This window comes from Numida meleagris, chromosome 4 (assembly GCF_002078875.1).
Source record: "Numida meleagris isolate 19003 breed g44 Domestic line chromosome 4, NumMel1.0, whole genome shotgun sequence".
In the NCBI taxonomy this organism is placed as follows: Eukaryota; Metazoa; Chordata; class Aves; order Galliformes; family Numididae; genus Numida; species Numida meleagris.
In genome coordinates this window covers 77,081,105-77,100,040 of record NC_034412.1, presented here as the reverse complement: position 1 = coordinate 77,100,040, position 18,936 = coordinate 77,081,105, and the positions used below count along the sequence as shown (strand labels likewise).

At 35.0% G+C, this 18,936-nt stretch overlaps 1 long non-coding RNA gene across 1 annotated transcript; it reads right to left on the bottom strand.

Moving 5' to 3' along the window:
* On the bottom strand, positions 910 to 6,501 carry LOC110398734. Its single transcript, XR_002438582.1, has 3 exons — positions 6,249 to 6,501; positions 3,392 to 3,473; positions 910 to 1,964 (listed from the first exon to the last, which is right to left on the bottom strand). It is a non-coding gene; the product is annotated as an uncharacterized LOC110398734 (long non-coding RNA).

The following is an 18,936-nucleotide window of genomic DNA, read 5'->3' as shown; positions in this document are numbered from 1 at the left end:
TTCAAATTTCAGGCTAAACTGTACATTTTCATCACACTTTTTCTTATGCAATTTTTCCACCACTTTAATCAAGTAATATAATGAAATGATAACTTTTTTTTGCAATTAAAAATAGCTACAACTCTTATGACAGTGTCAAAATAGTTTCTGATTTGCCTACTGAGGGGAAAAAAGGTACTTGTGCATCCAACACTGAGCTTAATGAAAAACTTCTCAGTTAAACTGATATGTAAATACTGTGTTTAGTACATATGCAAACTTTATTTTCCATTGTCATGGTTTCGTGATTTTTTTTGTTGTAGGTATTCCTCATCATAACACCATATAAAGCACTAGCAGTTAAAGAGTTAACGTCCTGGTTGCTGGGGACTGCCTTTTTTGGGTGTTTGGTTCTCCGAGGGGGAGGGGAGGAGCTGCACTCCCCAGGGGTCGCTGTGTCTGGAGGGGGTGGTGAAGCCACCTGGCAGACCAGGAGGCTTGTCCTTCCTACCCGGCAGAGAAGCACGTGGTCCCCTTACAGCTTACAGTGTAAGAATCTCAGCTTTTGAACTCTGTTTTGATTTGCTGGCCTCAATTTTGATATAATATTTAGTAAATTAACGTTCCTCCTCAGATTGGTGCTGCTGTTTTGTTTTAGATCTGTCTACAAGTTCCCTACCTTCCCCCTTTTCCCTTTGTCTTTCCCAGGATGTGGGTCTGTGTGTTCCCTGCCGCATTAGCTGCCGGCCCAGTCCGGGCCGGCCCCTAAGCCGCCGACAGTTTTTTTTTCCTCCTTTCTCTCTTTTCCAGGCCTGTGGGCCTGCTGCCCCCTGTCATGAACACAGATCCTTAGATAACGCCATGACATCAATCAAATATACATTAAGCAATTCCTATAATATTTAATAAAAATAATTCTACAATTCCATTACCAATTTGAATTTCAGATTGATTCTTATATTAATAGATTTCATCTGTTCTGTTCTACAGCTACATCTGAAAGGACATTTCTTACAGTTTATTTTCATAGATCTCAGTTACCTTTCGTCACTTTTTCCTTACTTCCGTCACTTAACTTAAATGCACAGAATTGTTGTTTTCATTTTAAAAACAGAAAAACAATCAGAAAATAACAGTACTGCGTATGGGATTGAGAAGTGTACATTTTAGTGGTCCCTTGAATCAGTACAAATAAATGCGTCGTCCGAGGACTCACATAATGCAGATCAGTCTGAACTCATACAGTTGTTTGAAAATATTGCCCATTTCTATTTATATTTGAAACAAATCTATCTAATGATTAAGTATAATGAAATTCCCACTGTTTTAGCTTAGCCATACAGATCTCCATCATACATGACACTGAAACCTTAATTCGTTTAGCAATGTTGTCTTCACATCTGTGTTTCCGTGACACTTCTTGACACTAGCATAAAATGACTGATTCTTCACAAGCTGATTACAAGACATAAGTTAGATGCGTATGAATGCTTCAAAAAACACTAGAAGGATTTAGAATGGAAAGTCCAGTCAAAAGCCACTACCTCCATAAACATAACAGAGAAATCCACCTATTAAAATACTGTTTCCCTTATCGATCAGTTAATACAAAATACAAAAAACCACTCAGGGCTTTGTCACTTTTCATTACAGCAGAATAGAATGATTGATAAACATTCATAGACTATTCCTTTTTATTTTGTGCCTTTGGAGATTCTTTTCCTGTTGATACAAAATATTGAGCCTCTCTCCACCCCTATGCAATAAAAACATGGCCAATTTTTCCTCCAATTTTCAAAAATGTAATTCCATATTAGGTCCATTAATTTTAACTGAAATACATCAAAATAAGTACCAATAGGGACAAAATTGGATTTTATGGATTCATCACTGCAGAATATCCATACTTGTTTTACTTTGAAAACAGAAGCCAATGGAGGTCACTTCAGTGAGTGGAACACTGGGTGTTGGGGGATCAGTGGTATCTGAGAAAACAGTAAATACACCGTTGAAATACATAATTAGTACCTGTTCTCAGAATTGTTATTCCTTTGCACAGTAATACAAGTGATTGTAAGTAATAAGCATGTATTTCAGATGCATTTAGCTTCACTAAACCTACTGAGTTTCTGTTAATACATACACTGTTGTAGAAACTCAGTTATCACTTCATCTGTAAAAAGTTAATAAAATTAGAAAAAAATGCTGTCTAAAAATAGTTACTATGGAAGAAGAGCACTACACAATACACTGCATACCAGTACTGGAATTAAGACTATAGGTAGCAAAAATATCTAGCATTTTGCAGATTTAAGGTTGTGCTTTGTCAGTTGACGGAACAGCTTTAGCCCTTTTTTTCCACGTATTGCAGTTACAATAGTGGCATAGTTTCCCACTGTAATTCAACATAAATTACCTGAATGGTTGTAGTAACATGTTACTTGTTTTCCAGCTCATCAGTGATAATCTGGTACCCAGAACTAGTAAGTAAATATCTGGTAAGCCTGGTAAGCAATACTTTTTTAATACTGAAATTTGTAGTAATAGTTCTTTTCCTATGCAATAATTGAATATATCTAATTGCTCTTCCTTTTAACATTAATGCTAGGTTTCAAACTGGTGAATGGACAGGAAAGAAACATGAGAGACATTATTTTACTGTTGCTTTCCCTCCTCTACAATGATTTGAACTCAAGCAATAAAGTTAAATGGAAAAGGCACTATACTAGATTTTCAATTACAGCAGAGGCAGGGAGCCACAATTATCCCTTTCATTACTGAAATACTTCTCATAGCTACACAGGCAGCATCCCTGCTGCTGCTACTTCTGCTGTTCCTGTTGCTGTTACTGCTGCTCTTAAATTGAAGTACCCTTGAAAAGAAATGAGGTTACAGGTCACCAAGTAGAATTTAAAATTGTGAAAAATGTATATTTAAAGGAAAATGAAAAAAAATGGAGCTGGAACACAGAGATATTCAGATATTTTTTCCCCCTTATCTCTGCTGCAAAGATATGATGTTTCTACAGATCTGTAATAAATTACAATAGTAGTAATTGTTCCATTGCGTTGTCCACATGCAAGACGTATGAGCATGAGCCCTATCTGTCTCTTAACAGTGTTCCAATTCAGAGATATTTTGTACCATGTATTCACTGCCCATGAACAACTAAATGCACTCCATCTTAAGTTTATCCATTTTTAATGTATAACAAATTACCAAGAATAAATTATTATGTTTTAAATAGTTTTTGAATATCTTTGTATGGAGCATACAATTTCTCAGGAGCAATTTTTTTTTTCCCCTGTTCACTTCACTTTGGAAGTGGATACCCTTTCTACCCAGCACACAAAACTAACCAAGACTGGAGCTGCAAATCAAAAATATTTGCATACTCCTGAAAGTGGTTTACCTTATCCATTTGTGAGGTGGACCAGGAATTTACACCCTGCCTGTCAGCCTCCTGTGTGATTCAGAATTGACTCCTCAGCAGACTGTAAGAAATAAGGAGGTAAAAAATACCAAGAAAGGCTCGTATGTCATCTTTTCACAAGAAAAGGAGAAAATTACGACCTATCCTATTAAAATTGATGAAGATGACAAGAATAGTATTAAAACTGAAATTCAGTAAAGCTTCTGTTTCAGATTAGACAAAATATGTGTCAGGAAGCCTATAAAGACAGTTTTTCTTGGCTTCCACGTACACAAGACTTCCTAAAACAAAATATTCATACCTGTGTTTCAGAGTTAAAATATCTAAAATGCATTCAGAAAACTTTTATAACAGTGGTTCCTGACAAATAACAAAATAAAACATCTTCATCACCCAGAAAGAGACTCAGAACTTGTCTGTTAACGTAACTGCTAAAAGTATGTTGCATAGAATATGTTGCTTGTCAGTGTATCACAAGAGATCTGCTATCATGCATAAGTCTTAGTGAAAATTTTAGTCACTAAGAAAGAATTGTCCACTCATGAAGATTTACTGACAAATAATCATGTATGGAAAAGATGTTGCATACAAGAAACATCAGCTTACCTTAGAAGACCACTACATGTTCTTTTAAGGAAAAAAAACAACTTCTATATCCTGTTACAGTATACTTTTCAAAATACCATGCTGTACTTTAACAAGAAAAAAATAAAAACCAAAGCTTTCTGAAATATCCAAACACCTTTTTTTTTTTTCCCCTTTGTTTTAATATCCTTCATCCAGAATTGGATCAGGAAAAGTTTAGCTTTTTTTTCTTTTTCAAAATCAAGTGAAATAATTTGCTTCTTCAAGTTCATAATGATTGCACAAATAAAATCAAATGTATGTTAACAGATCATATCTCATTAACGCCAGAAATTATTTACTGCCCAGATTTTCAATATATATACATATTTTTAAAGGTGGAGGTGGGGGAAACGCAGAGGATAGAAGGCTAGATTGTCAAAGTCTTTCTTACGTCTGTACCATAATGGCAGCCATTAGTGTCTGATCCTTTTCTGACGTTCTGACTATCAGGTAGAGATATCACAGCTCAGAATCACAGGCCTTTGTCTCTGAGGTGAATCATCTTGCTTAACTCTAAAAAATCTTTCTTGATATCTTGGCAGTTTACACTCTTGCTGAACTATTACTCTGCAGTAGAGTGCAAGTCACTCTTTCTATCACTGTGTGATAGTTTCTGACCCCAGAATTTTCTGTGGCAAAATAATTGCCTGTTATTACAGAAGTAGAATGAAAAAGTATTCAGATCAACCACAAAGTCTGCATCTTCCTCTGCAAGAAATCATATGTTCCCTACCAAGGGAAAATAATTATGTGCAATTTTAATAACTACATAATCACACTTCGTTCAAGTTTTATAGAAAATTAAGAACTCAATTTCTATTTGTTTTCTGTTCCTCAAATCTCACTCAGCTTCATCAAATTAGACATTAAGTGCAATGAGTATTAAATACCATTTATTTGTTGTTTTTATTTTATTTTCCTATAGAGAGAACAAGAACTATTAGTACCTTTGTTAGGAAAGATCTGCTCTTTTGTTTTTGTAGTTGTACATGTAATAGTGCACCCTATATGTCACAAAGGCTATCCTGGAAACAAAATAAGCACAAAGAGGGCAACTAGCATGATGAAGAGCATCTCGTCTCCTTAAACGAAGAATTTAAAAAAATAATAATAGGTACTGTTCAGTTCTCAAAAGAGAAGAATGATGGAAGGAGATGGCTTCAAGTTTACTAAAGGAGTGGCTAAGAGGAACACGGGACTGCTAGTCACCTAATTCCCTGACCCTCAAACACAGGAACACCTGTTGAGATAAGCAGGAGATCAACTCAGAACAACTGAAAGAACACATTATTATTTTTTTTTTTTAACATGGTGGCCAGAAAATCTGCAATTAGATGATTTCATAAACGATAGGCTTGCAAACTAAATGCTGAGGTGAACAGTTAGGATAATTAATCGTATGACTGTGGAGAAGTATGATGAAAATGAATATCAGATATTAGTCAGATTTGTGTGCCTTCCCTAAACATTATTTCTCACTATCACCCAACTTGATGGATCATTTGATCTGTACCAGAAGAGCATTTCTTGTATTTTCACACTATTTCAACATGCTACGGATAAGAATTATTCTTAATCATACCAAATGGATTAATTCCAGCATTTGCTTTCAATACTTTTCTGCCCTCTTCTTAAAATATATATCAGGATTCAAAACTAAGGACAATACAGAAATGTCTGTAACACATGCAGTGATTTGCTAAATACACTCATAAAGGAAATTTATAGAAAGATATTCAAATCCAGGCATTTGATAGTCAAGTCTTCCTGCGAATCATCCAGGAAGAAGACATTAAGAAACATAAATATATGATTGCATTTTATTCATTATTCAAATATTCTCTTCTATAGTCAATGCTATTTAGTAGATTCCACACATTTCAGAGCAATAACATCCCTGGATTCATTTCTCTGAAGTATATCCTAAGGGATAAACTATACATCCAAAAGCTAGGGAAAAAAAAAAAGTTAAATACGCTCATGTTAAAGCCAAAGAAAAATAAAAGAAGAAACACACTAGACTGCCTATTAGAAAACAGTACAAATTGAAAGACAGACTAAGATGTTCCCTACTCTTCCCGTTTACTAGATTCACTGAGTAGATTTGCTAATTATATGTTAAATATAAATGTAAACTGAAAAAAGAGAGTATCATCATTGCATTCATGAATACTAATTAAAGAAGATAACAAATGTAAGGAAACAACACCTAAGAATCCTTTTCAAATAAATCCCTTCTCCTTCACCATGACATCCATAAGAAGATCTTTACAGAGAGTAAGTCTCTTCTTCTGAAGGTATCAAGCAGAGCCGGTGTACCTCCCGGGATCTGAGAAACATCAATCTCTTCAGCACATTCTCTTTGGTTTCTACCTCTCTAATTACTACTTCCTCTCTCCTTCTTTGTGCTTTCTCCAGCATCTTAGCTTATCCCAACTTTTCCCACCTATGTAGCTGTTGCCTACCACACTGAGTTACTGCAGACCTAGAGAAATATGCAAATAAGCCTTTGAGCCAGCTGCCTCTTATCAACTCAGCCAAAGTAAGGCTGAATGCCAGGAAAACAAGAAACAGGAGGTAGGTAGGATAAAAGACTGGGAGTATGGACAGAATGCTAAATACCTGCAGCCAGGAATGAGAAGAAAAACTATTACTGCCCATGCTACCTTCACTTTTCCTATACCATTTTATTGCAACAGTTGTGATGAGTTCTAGTTTCTAATTTTTATTCCTACACAATGAAAGGTGATAAGCCAAGAAGTGATGCTGTTCTCTAAGACTGCAGGTTCCAAGAGATTAACTGCTTTACTTTTTTTTTTTTCTTTTTTCATTTTCTACTACCCATAGGTCAGAAAAGAAAATATAACCATCTGTGATGAAGGTCAAAAAGAAACTTAACTATATTTCTTAGGAGCAAAAGCAGTAGCCCACAGTTTAAGGACAGAGGTTCTAAAACCTTTGTTTAGAAGGGATGCTATTGAGGTTCTTCCATCTTACTCCCTCTTCAAAGTTGCATTGCCCAACTTAAAGAGCCTGTGGACAGAATTTGATCTTAATTTCGAACAAACTTAATCCAGCTTGAATTACAGCTTGAATGAAACTCAGTGTCTCTAGCCCCTGACATCAGTTGTTGGTAATTTGGAGAAATAGAGCTATCTGTCAGTAGGAGCAACGATCCATAACATATGGTAACATCACAAGGATTCATTCTTAGAGTTAATTCTGACCTTTGCTGCAGTAGAGAGCAGAACACAACACACGGTATTCAGCTACTGACATGAAACTCAACAGTAAAAAAATACTTCAGGCTTATTCTTAGGTTTGTCATAATATACTTAGGGAACATATGCCAATTTGCCATTTATATGCCTAGAAAATGGCAGGCCATTCAGAGTTGTATTTGTTATTAAAATTACCTAACTATTACTAAATATGAAGTATGCCTACACACTTCTAAATATCAACCAGACATTTGACCAAAAATGGAAATGTAGTGATGTTATTCCCTGAGTTTCCTTTTCTATACAGAGATTATAGTAAACAACACTGTAAAGACTAGTAAATGTACTCTCTGAAGGACTTTACTGTCCATAATTTAATTTGCATTTAAGTATGGCACCTAGAAATACAGAAAACTGGAGAAAGATGATTTATGTCATATAAGTTGTTAAACTATTTTCTGAAAGAGTAGCTTTCATTCTCTTCAAAAATAATTAACAAGCATTTTATATGCATTTACATAGTTGTTTATCACATTAAAAGCATGCATATGAAAATTTGAGTGACTACCATTTTTTCGCAACTTAGTAATGATTTGCCATCAGAATCTAATACATCTCCCCCAAGAGAATCCCAAATCTTTAGTTATTGGTATACAGAACGTCTCGGTTGCAACAGTGTGCAGGATGTGGTGTTTACAAATAAAAAAAATTTATGGCAGGTGTGAATTTGGGGCGTTGCAGAGTTAACATGTCACTTTCATAAGATGCAAAGTTTCAAGAATAAAATTAGGACAAAGGGAAGTCATTTATCAGGAATTATTAATTTCTCGTAGCTTATTGTTTTACTCACTTGTCTGGCTATTCCTCTCATGTGTACTCTATATTACTTCTTTTAATGGTTTTAGAGTGAAACGCTCCATAACATTACCATATACATTGCCATGCCAACAGCTGTTGTCCATTTTTCAGGCTCTTCAATATTATATGGCATTTTAAATAAATGAAAATCTGCTGTTGTCTTGAACAACCTTGCTGTTGACTCTCATGAATCAAAATACAAAAATGCAAAGGAAAAACAAAGCAAAATTCACTGTAGCTCAATTTCAAAGGTCCATCTCTCAACTGTTTTCAAGTTTCTGCACTGCTATCAGTCCCTTGTTTTATTTGACACAGAAGAGCTTTGCAGATGCAAATGTTTGTAACATAGCAATGACACTTAGCTATCCATTCTTCCTACTGCTGACAAAAGAAAGACAGCAGTTCTTTTTTTTTCCCCTAAAACCTAGGCTTGAGTCCTTCAAAGTATTTGTCATCTGATCTCTGAAAACAGAAACAGACTTTCCTCACAATTGATGTTCAAGGTAACATAAATAGCCAAGTGCTCACATAAGTATTATCTTCAGTTAATTCTTTACATTGGTTTTGTTTGAATCTTCAGGTCACGTTCCTATCAGTGAATACCAGCAAGTATTCCTTCTAAAGATTTTCCGGTATTTCTTTTCATATATGTTCCTATTAAAAAAGTAGTTTTAAGGAATAAAACATTTTATTACAGATCACTATGTTGTCAATTAGTAATTTTCCTAGCCTGTAATGAGTAACACAGGGACTTTGTGCCCACACTCTGGGTAACTACTCTCACTCTTTCAGTTCTTAATGGTGTACTTTCTTTCTCCCTCTTTGTTCGCCTTCATTTTTTAATTCGTCTCCATGACACAATATCAGTATTTTACAGACAGAGAATAAAAACATCAAAATCTTGCAAATTTTACTGGCAAAAGAAAACCATTCCCTGCCAACTCAAATACTTAAAAAGCTGTTAATATTTTCTCCCTTACTGCAACCATACATCAATATAGCTTTGAAAGAATTGTTTAGATCCAGAACAAAAACAAGCTAGACGTAGGTTCAAATAAATATTCACATTCTGTATATTTATCTAAATCAAATCTCCAAAGTCATTCAAATTTGTTCGCTCCAACCTGTAAAGCCTTCTTAACAGATCTTTAAGATCTCCTCAGATCATTTTGGTCATTCAAGACATATTGTGCAATAAATAAAATATAATATAAGGAAAGTGAAGACTGACACACACAAACTGATTTATTTATTCAGTAATTCTTATTCCAGTCAGTCACAGTAATTCACACGGTCAAAACCAATGCTTTTTGGTATACTTTATCAACTTATATATTTTTTCATTTCTCAACTTATATACATTTTTGCACTATTCCAGTCATCCGTAAGTCGACTTCAGAGTAATAGCTGCCTTTATAAAACATGCAATTTTCTGACTTTTTACTAAGATAAGTCACTTTTTCATCTGTATTCACTGCCAGTTACAAGAGTCATCCTTAATTTTAGCTCTTTACATTTTAGGACGTTGTAAAGCAACATTTGGAGCATTCATAATGCTTTTCCTCGGCTATATCCCTTGTGACACAGTCACCCACTGAAAATGTGAAATATTTATTTTGTTACCTTAAAATTCATGGAATCCCATCTGTAGTATTACATTTAGCTCTGTGATCCCTAGCGTAAGAAGGACATGGACCTATTGGAGCAAGTCCAGAGGAAGGCCATGAGGATGATCAGAGGCCGGAGAACTTCTCCCACAATGAAAGGCTGAGAGCTGGAGTTGTTCAGCCTGAAGAAGGCATCAGGGAGACCTCACAGCAGCCTTCAGGTATCTAACGGGACCTCTGCAGGAAAGCTGGAGAGGGACTCTTTATCAGGGAGTACACTGACAGGAAAAGGAGAAAGGGCTTTAAACTAAAAGAGGGTAGATTTAGATTAGATATTAGGAACAATTTATTCACAATGACAGTGGTGAGACACTGGAACAGGTTGCCCAGATAAGTTGTTAATGCCCCATCCCTCAAAGTGTTCAAGGTGAAGCTGGATGGGGCATTGAGCAATCTGGTCTCGTGGAAGATGTCCCAGCCTGTAGCAGAGGGGCTGGAATGCATGTTTAAGGTCAGTTCCAAGCCAAACTATTGTATGATTCTGCGATTCTATGACTCTTTGAAGATGTTCTCCAGAGGTCCCTTAAAACCTCAACCATTCAGTTATTTTATGATTATGTACTTACAAATGTTGTACAGCAAACACTTCAAGGAGAGAGAAAGAAAGATACTCTTCCATGTGGGCAAAAGCATCATACTCTTCCCTATCTTTCTTGTTTATTACATTAGGCACCTTTTGTTAATGAGCTTTTAGTGAATTTCATTGTTGAAGTCCTCACTGGCTCCCTGCAACATATTAAGGCTACTGAACCCATCAACAGATACACATTATATCTTTTTGAGATCTGCTCTATTTGATCATATTGTTTGTTTTCATTTCTCACTTCTTGTTCAGTTTTAATATCTTTTATGAATGCCGCACTTTGCCTTGAAATAAAGCAATAATGTCTTTGCAGTAATCTTAAATTTAACAATTTAAGATGAGAATGAGTGACATATCTATATGCCACTAATTTTAGTAATTTGCATGTGTGTATCAGCTCTGACCATATAGTTATTGTTTCTGAAACATAAATGTATAGGTTTATTTTCCATGAAGAACAGCTGCCAGGATAAAAATTCCCTCCATCTTTTGGAGTTATTATCTCTCTAAAAAATACAATTTAATAACTTTATGCATTAATATTTTCAAGCATCATCCCATTTATCCAAGTTCTTTGGAAAATAATTGCTGAACTATGCTTCTTTAAAGAAATCACAACATAAATGGTGCTACCGAATTTATTTAAAACAGTTTCCTCTTAGAAATAAGAAAATAAGCAACTTTAATGCAAAAACTTTTTTTTAAATAGATTTTGTTTCAGCTACAGGTGATTTTGCATATTTTTCCTCCTTAGGGCGTTAAAAATCAAAAGGCTAAGTTTTCTCAAAATGGTTGATTGTGTAGCAAAGGATGCAGATAAAAGGACACTAGAATCTACTGGCATTTCTAGATACAGAAGGACAACTCTGAGTCAGTGATTTAAGCCATTAATCTGACTAAAAAGAGCTCTACTCTACCATCAGTTTCTGCAGTAAGAATCACCTTCCTTGTCACCTCCTCAAGCTTCACCTTTATCCAGATGCTCAGTGGTATAACAGCAAAGTGAAAATATAACCTTTGGTGTGAAAGATGAGTTTTAGTGGTTCTATAACCACTGCAAAGTAAATAGCTCAAGGCCACTTTTCGAAGAGGTAGTTAATTATATTGAGTTTAACGTTAATTAATTATATTATATTTCTTTGTTCAACAGTTTCATTATTTCCTTATGAAAGGAAAAAATGATTTAAATATAGAAAGATAACTCCTTGCTCCTCTTCATAATAATAAAAGTCATAGTAAAATAGCAGAAGACATATTCATATAGGTGGAGGAAAAAATGCAAGAATGTTAGCTATCTTAGTTTGGTATTTAGGGAACAACATCTGTTTTCTCCTGCTACTCCAATTATAATATTTTCACTCATAATTATGAAGCCTCTCATTATCAACATAGCATTAGCGGTGGTAATTAAAGCAAAATAAGGATACAGAAGGAAATTATGAGGGCTGTTCCAAAAGCAATGCCTCCTATTTTATTATACTGGATAACAATGTCGGAGGCAGATGTTGGTGGTATGGCAGCAGAGGGGCAGTCTGATAAAATGGTGTCAGACATGGAAGTGTGTATGAAGCAAAGGTGGGATCCACTGACATTCATCAATGCCTGCTGAACATTTATGGAGGCCAAACAGTGGATGTCAACACAGTGAGGCAGTGAGTGGTATGTGTCCACAATGGTGACAGTGACAATGTGTCACCTTCACTGGTGCAGATTTTACGACCACGCCATGCAGACTCTTCTTCATTGCTGGTGAAAATGCATAGCTAATGGTGGTGACTGTGTTGAAAAACAGAGTTTCGCAGCTGAGAAACTGCCCTATCAAATAGTGTTATTGTCCTCTTTGTTGTTATTTCCATGGAAATAAATAGGAGACACTACTTTCAGAGTGACCTATGTATTATTATCATGACCTTTGTTTTAACATCAGCAATAGTAGGAGAGAAATCATTCAAAACTTTTTTCAATAAAAACTTAAATAGCAGAGAGGATTTAGTAATAAGAATACTTTTTGTGCAGTCGGATCAAATGCATTATTTCAATGGATGTTTCAAAATTAAACATTTTTTTTTAATGTGAAACAGCTTGTTGAAATCTCTTTCACTTCATTTTTTTTAAATGCTATAATCAGCACTGAAAAAATTTGTTTGTTTCCTAAACAATACCAGAGTTACTGAGCAGACAGGAGAGGACCTTTGACAAAACTTCACTATCTGTGTAATGACAGCCCCAGAAATAGAACAGAAGTCCTTTTCCAAAAAAAAAAAAAAAAAAAAACCCACAATTTTTTAATGCTTTGGTTGTTCAATGAATAAAGGCCCATTTCTGATTGTTTCTATTTGCAAAAACGTGGTAGAGCAATCAATAAGGAAACATAATCAAAAAAAAAAAAAAAGGTAAGTACTTGGGGAACTGAGGTTAGCTCACAAGCTCCTTCCATAACCCACCAGAAATCAGTTGCATATATATGGTGCAGACAAATACAGACATAAAGGCATTCTGCTCACCCCTTCTTATCAGTTCTGTTGTCACAGAATAACCACTTGCCTGTTCACCTCTGCAGCAGGAATTCATGTGTATCTGAGAATGTAATGCGGTTGTCAAAATGACAACAATCTTGTGTTTGGTGCTTCAACATCTGAACAAAGAGCTAGCGGAAAATGTGTGAAATACGTTTAAAAAAAGTTCTCTGGATGTTAAAGTAAAATTCCCTCTGGACTTTAAAGAACAGCAGAAGGTCAGTAAGGAAGAAATATTGGTGTTGCAAGGCTTTTGAATAAATATCAGTAACATCAGATGCGATTTGTTGACTTGAATTTGATATTACAGCCTACATGCCAGATAAATCAGTTCTATTTGAACTAAAATTAAATGAAGTGCTTGCTGCAAAACATCAGTGCATACTACAAAGAGTTTTCTTATCAGTGATACTAGTCCAAATCCTCACCAGGCATAAATTGAAACAGCTAAAGTGTAAGTTAGTCAGCAAAAATCTGCCAGTAACACCAACATTGCTTGTCCACCATCTTCGTTTTATCATCCTCACTCTACAGTTTAGAGTAAACCAAGGATTTTTTAAAGTTTTATTTTCTTTTCAATCTTTTTACAGAAAGATTTATAGAAGCTGTTTTCTGTATCTTTCCCTGTTGGTAATGTAGTTCTGAGAGTTAGGATATATTCCCACGACAACTCTGAATTGCTTAAATAAATGTGAACAGCAAAAATACCTAACTTAGAGACAAGGCATCCAAATGAAGAAAATCTGTGAAGTAGGGAATATGGGACAACAGTTTTCTTATTGATACAACATGACTACACTGATGATAGCTTGTTAGAAGTCTCAATCCACCTGCTGTAGGTCTTCTGCCAACTATGAACTGTAATGGCAGGAAGAGTCATTATAACCTTATTAGCTAAAATGATGATTGCTCTTTTGGGCCAATACAAAAACAACTAACATCAGTTTTTGGCAAGTATCACTTTGTCACCCACTAAGCCTGTGTATCATACTGAGAACTGGAGGGAAATGTGTTTTGAATAATTTTGGCTCTGTATCTTTTGATGTTTCTCAGTAAGATATGAAAACAGTGGGTGCTTATAACTTGAATGTTATTCATTCAATTAATTAGTCACTTCCTACCATACAATAATAGGAAGTCTGTTGTTAAATAATGACTTCCTTTTTCCCTCTTCTGAAGTGCCTGCGTCTAAGTTGTTAGAGAAGCACTCTCTTGTCCTGGGCCGAATGTTTCTCTTGTGGAACCTCACTGATAAGTTACAAAACCTCCTTCTCAGAGCAGCAGGAATGTCATCCAAGTAATTAAATGCAGCAGTTACGAAGGGATAGTAAAATGTAATCTACAACAGTTCCCTTAGTATTGCAGCAGGCTGCATTACTTTTGTCTGTTACCATAATGGCAGGAACTGCAGTCATTTTTATACATCTGCTTCTGTGGTCAAAGCAAACCATAACACAAGAGACTTGCTGTTAAAGGATTTCCATTCAGCCAGAAGATTAGGCTATTCCACTTTGATTATACAGCACTACAATGTAAGGAAAGGGAAATAAACTAATTGTAAAGCATAAGGTGAAAAGCATTGAAGGTATTGACAAAATACATTCCAATGTTTTGAGTTTATTTTTAGTTCATTGCTTGGATGGCATGCAAACACAGGTAACATTAGCATACTTTGCTTCAGACATTACCATATGTGTTACTAGCACTTCCGCTATATCCAAATTTAGGGAGTTTTGTTCCATGCAGCCTATAGAGAACAAAGCTAACCAAATTCTTTCTGTAATTCTCTTAATCATTTTACTCTAACAATGCTTTAGTTTGTGAATCAGCTGGAAGTGTAGCCCCTTCTCATCATTATTTGAAAGCTTCCAGCCTATAAAGGGCACAAACATAAACATGCTGATAATAGAAAGAAGAACAAGAAATAAAAGCAGACACTGAAGGCAGTTATCAGAAGACAAAGCATTGATAGCCTTTCTTTGGTGAGTTTTGTCAATACGTTCTCTACATGTCAAACTTTTTTTCATTATCTTATCCCTTCAGTTTACATATTTATATCCTGTAGAACATTCTGGTGAATTTGAAACTGAGCAATCTTCCTTACTAACTCCTCCAATTAAAACTACTCAGCTGTTAGCATAAGCCTACTAGCAGATACAGAGGAACCCAGAACTTCCTACATCATGATAAATGATGTAGTGTCATGTAGTGACATGAAGTATGCCATTTTCCTCCGCTGCTCTTGGACTCAGAGCTGGGTTGACAGCCAGTACTTAATCCAGAAGCACAGTGTCTAAACTCAGTCTCTGCACACTTACTAGAATAACCTGAAGAACTGACTTCAACTTGCCAGTAATATGAATTCACTGTCAGGCTCTTTTTATATCCTTTTTTTTTTCTCTTAGACCTTGCTGTGTTTATGTTTTCAATATTATATGTATTGCCTCCAACACATATGTGTAGCTTTCCAAGTACAGACACATTTTTTTTTCTGATTCTTCTAAGGCACATATCCATCCCTTTTCTTATATTGCTGTAGAAATACAAGACAGCTACCACCATGCTGTCACTTCGACTATACCTTTTATTTGGATGAATAGAAATGACTCTGGTCTCTAGGGTCCTAGTCAGACCAGAATATTTCATAAGCAATACATTCATTCGGGGATTTTGTTTGTTTTTAATAAATTCCACCTTCTGAAGAATTTTTCTAGGCTTTGATCTACCCAGTGTTAGCTCACCAGGACTTAGAGAACTCTGTTCATTACACAGAACTTCAACGGACTCTGGTGGGTTGACAGTCTAATGCTAAATTTTTTCTCATCCCAGAGAAGCCTGTATATTTAAGTACATGAGAAAGGTATCACAAAGAAATGACTTGATATTTTGAGTGCTGAACTGATTAAAATGTACATTTTTCCCTTAATGAAAGCTGCAGCTGTTTCCACATCCCAGAATTACACAAAATCTGTTCAAAATAGAAATGAAAGCTTCTGAGTTCCTTTTCATTGATCTATACACAACAGTTAAATGACTGGCCTTCGGGTAGGCGGCCAATTTCCCTTAGAATGTTATTGCACCTCAAATGTTACAGCACAACGGATGGATAATATGCAAAGAAAAGAAATGAGAAGTGAACAGAAATATCTGAGTTCTAGCTTAGAACATCATTGGATAGAGCACAACAAAAAAAAATGACTTTCAGGAAAAAGGAATTTAGCAGCAGAATTTAGTATTCTCCATGAAGGTATAAAGAGCCTTCCATCAGGTTAGAATTACTAAGAAAGGAATCATTAACTTCACTAAGTATGAAATTAGTGCAAGTTGTTCCCATAAGAATTATCTTAATAAAGCTGTTGTCTAATTAGATAGCATTTCTTGCATTTTTTCTTTTTTCCCATGTGCCTGTAATAAACATTATTATTATACAAGAGACGTGCTTTTATTTTTTTGCACCTGGTATTGGTTTTCATTGAATGCACACACAAAAAGCCTTTACTCCAACCACTATTCCCTAAGTTAAGCTGAATTTCTTTATCCCTTGATCTGTGGCTAAAGCGTATCTTTGTTCTTGGAGAACAATATGTCTGTTAGGTTTTATGTCTTGTTTGGTTTTGCTTACTGGTTAACAACATGTGTCTATTACTATTATACCATTTATTAAAAAAGTAGTGACATATTTAAAATGTGCTGATTCCACAAAGAAACCAGGAGCTAGAATCTTATGTACTTTTCTACAGAACTTAAAGCAAGGGAAGTATCCTAATTTTCCACATATATATATTATGCCTATATCAAAAATAAAGTAGGAATAATGAAAATTCAGCTTAAGTTTTTCAACTGGACTGCTATGTGATCTCCATTTTGTGACCAAATAAGTTCTTCTCAAGTGAACTGATCTAAAATTAACTTTGAATTTTAATAATATTTTCCATGTTTCAGTAAACTATTACCATATCCTAGTTTTCTGATACTCTGAGTATTCTAGTTTTTCTGCAGTCATTAACATGACATAAAAATCACTGGTGAAATTTAGAGTGCATCACTGACCTGAGAATTGCTCTGCTAAAACGAATATTGTATAGTATTAGTATTGTTGTTTTAGCAATAGGAAATTCTAAATGACTTGATATCCCCAAGATGTTTTAGAAAGTATCATTGTATTTTTGTTATCACTAAGTCATTAATTCTAAAATTATTTATAGTCACTGTTGTACATAAAACAATGGATTTGTTGACTCTTCACTACAATACAGCTATTCCTAAGTTATGATTTCTCATGGATATATAGTTGTATCTACAGTTCAAGGGTAAATCACATCTTTACAAAATATAAAACCAAATATTCTTCTTAATAGCTTATTCACTCTCTACTTGTATTTTAAAATAAGATTAAAATTTATTTTAAGAGTATTTAATTTATGCAGGACAAAATATAAGCTAGTGGACTAACATGTAAAACAGCTATGCTATCATGAAAGCACTTTGAAGAACCTGACTTTATAAGTAACTTAGAACAAGACAACAATTCAAAAATTATCTAAGGATATTTCCCCCTCTTAGAGGCTCCAGATCCTTTTGAACAAAAGCTGCACCATCTTCTTTTACATATTGCCTGTATTTTCAAATTTTCCAGAGATCCTCAGTAAGAATCCAGCAAAAGTTGGTAGTACTGGCATTTTGTTAAAGCAGAGAAGGAAAAGAAAACAGACAGCACTGCTTAAAAACAAACAAACAAAAAAACAACAAATAGACAAAAAAAGAAAAACAACCAACTGAACAAAAAAAATTGGTAATGCCAGCAGCTTAGGCTTCATATAATTAAGTCATAAAAAGATAGGCGTAATAGTAGCTGGAAAATAACGCGTTGTAGGATACTGTTATCCACTAACATACTGCCTGTGACTTTGCAATACTCGTAAGACTAGCTTGTACATTGTACATCCACCCTGCGTGCTCCTCACCTCTGCCATGAAAACTTTCTTCCTAAAGATGACTCCTGTAGTTACGATTGTAAAATAAAAGCAGTATCTTATGCACAAGTACAAATGCTTGTAATTGAAATATGGTCTCATGCTTCCACCTACAGACCTGTCTCCCTAAAAAAAGTATTCCATGTAATTGTTGATTTTTTTCTTCTTTGGAAAAAGAACACTTCTCTATTAACATAATCATATCTATCACAAACTGAGAATAAATCATAGAATACTCACACTTAGGACTTGCCTAACAGTATGTTGTAAATTTGGATTTTCATTATGAACAAAAAAAGCAGTAGACGCCATTGCCTCTTTTAAATTGGGTCTTACAAGTGGAGAGATCAGAAAGTGTTGCAGTAATTAGTAACTGTCTCCTGGCAGACCTTGTAGCAAATGAGTATGCACTAACCATATTTCATACTGGATAACTGAATGTTTTAAAACTGAATAAACAATATTTTAATGGTGAGTGACATGCAAAAAAAAAAAAATAGGGAAGTGGAATGTAGCATTTTGTGACAAGATTTCTTGTGCTTAACTTCATACTTGAATTACATGTGTAAACTTAACAGCAGTCATTTTATCTGAGATTAAGTTGTTGTTCAAATTTCTGAAAATAAAGAAAGCAAATACAATCCCATTTACTTTCAATAAACTTAAGTTAAATAAAGCAATAAATTTTTACTTAGTAACTGACAATTCTGGCCTTGACTATTTTGTGGTTCAGAGGTCACCTCCTTCACTGTGATTGCGCTTGATTCAGCCAGAAATCCAGACCACAAGAACATATGAAACAGCAATGTAAAAAATGATAAGAAGTATCACAGAATCACAGAATTGTAGGGGTTGGAAGGGACCTCTGGAGATCATCTAGTCCAATCCCCCTGCTAAATCAGGCTCCCTAGGGTAGGTTACTTACACAGAGGAGTCTTGAGTATCTCCAAATAAGGAGACTCCACAACTTCTCTGGGCAGCCTGTTCCAATGCTCTGTCATCCTTACGGTAAAGAAGCTCTTCCGCATATTTGTGTGACTCCATGTTGTGCCCACTGCACCTTATTCTGTCACTAGAAA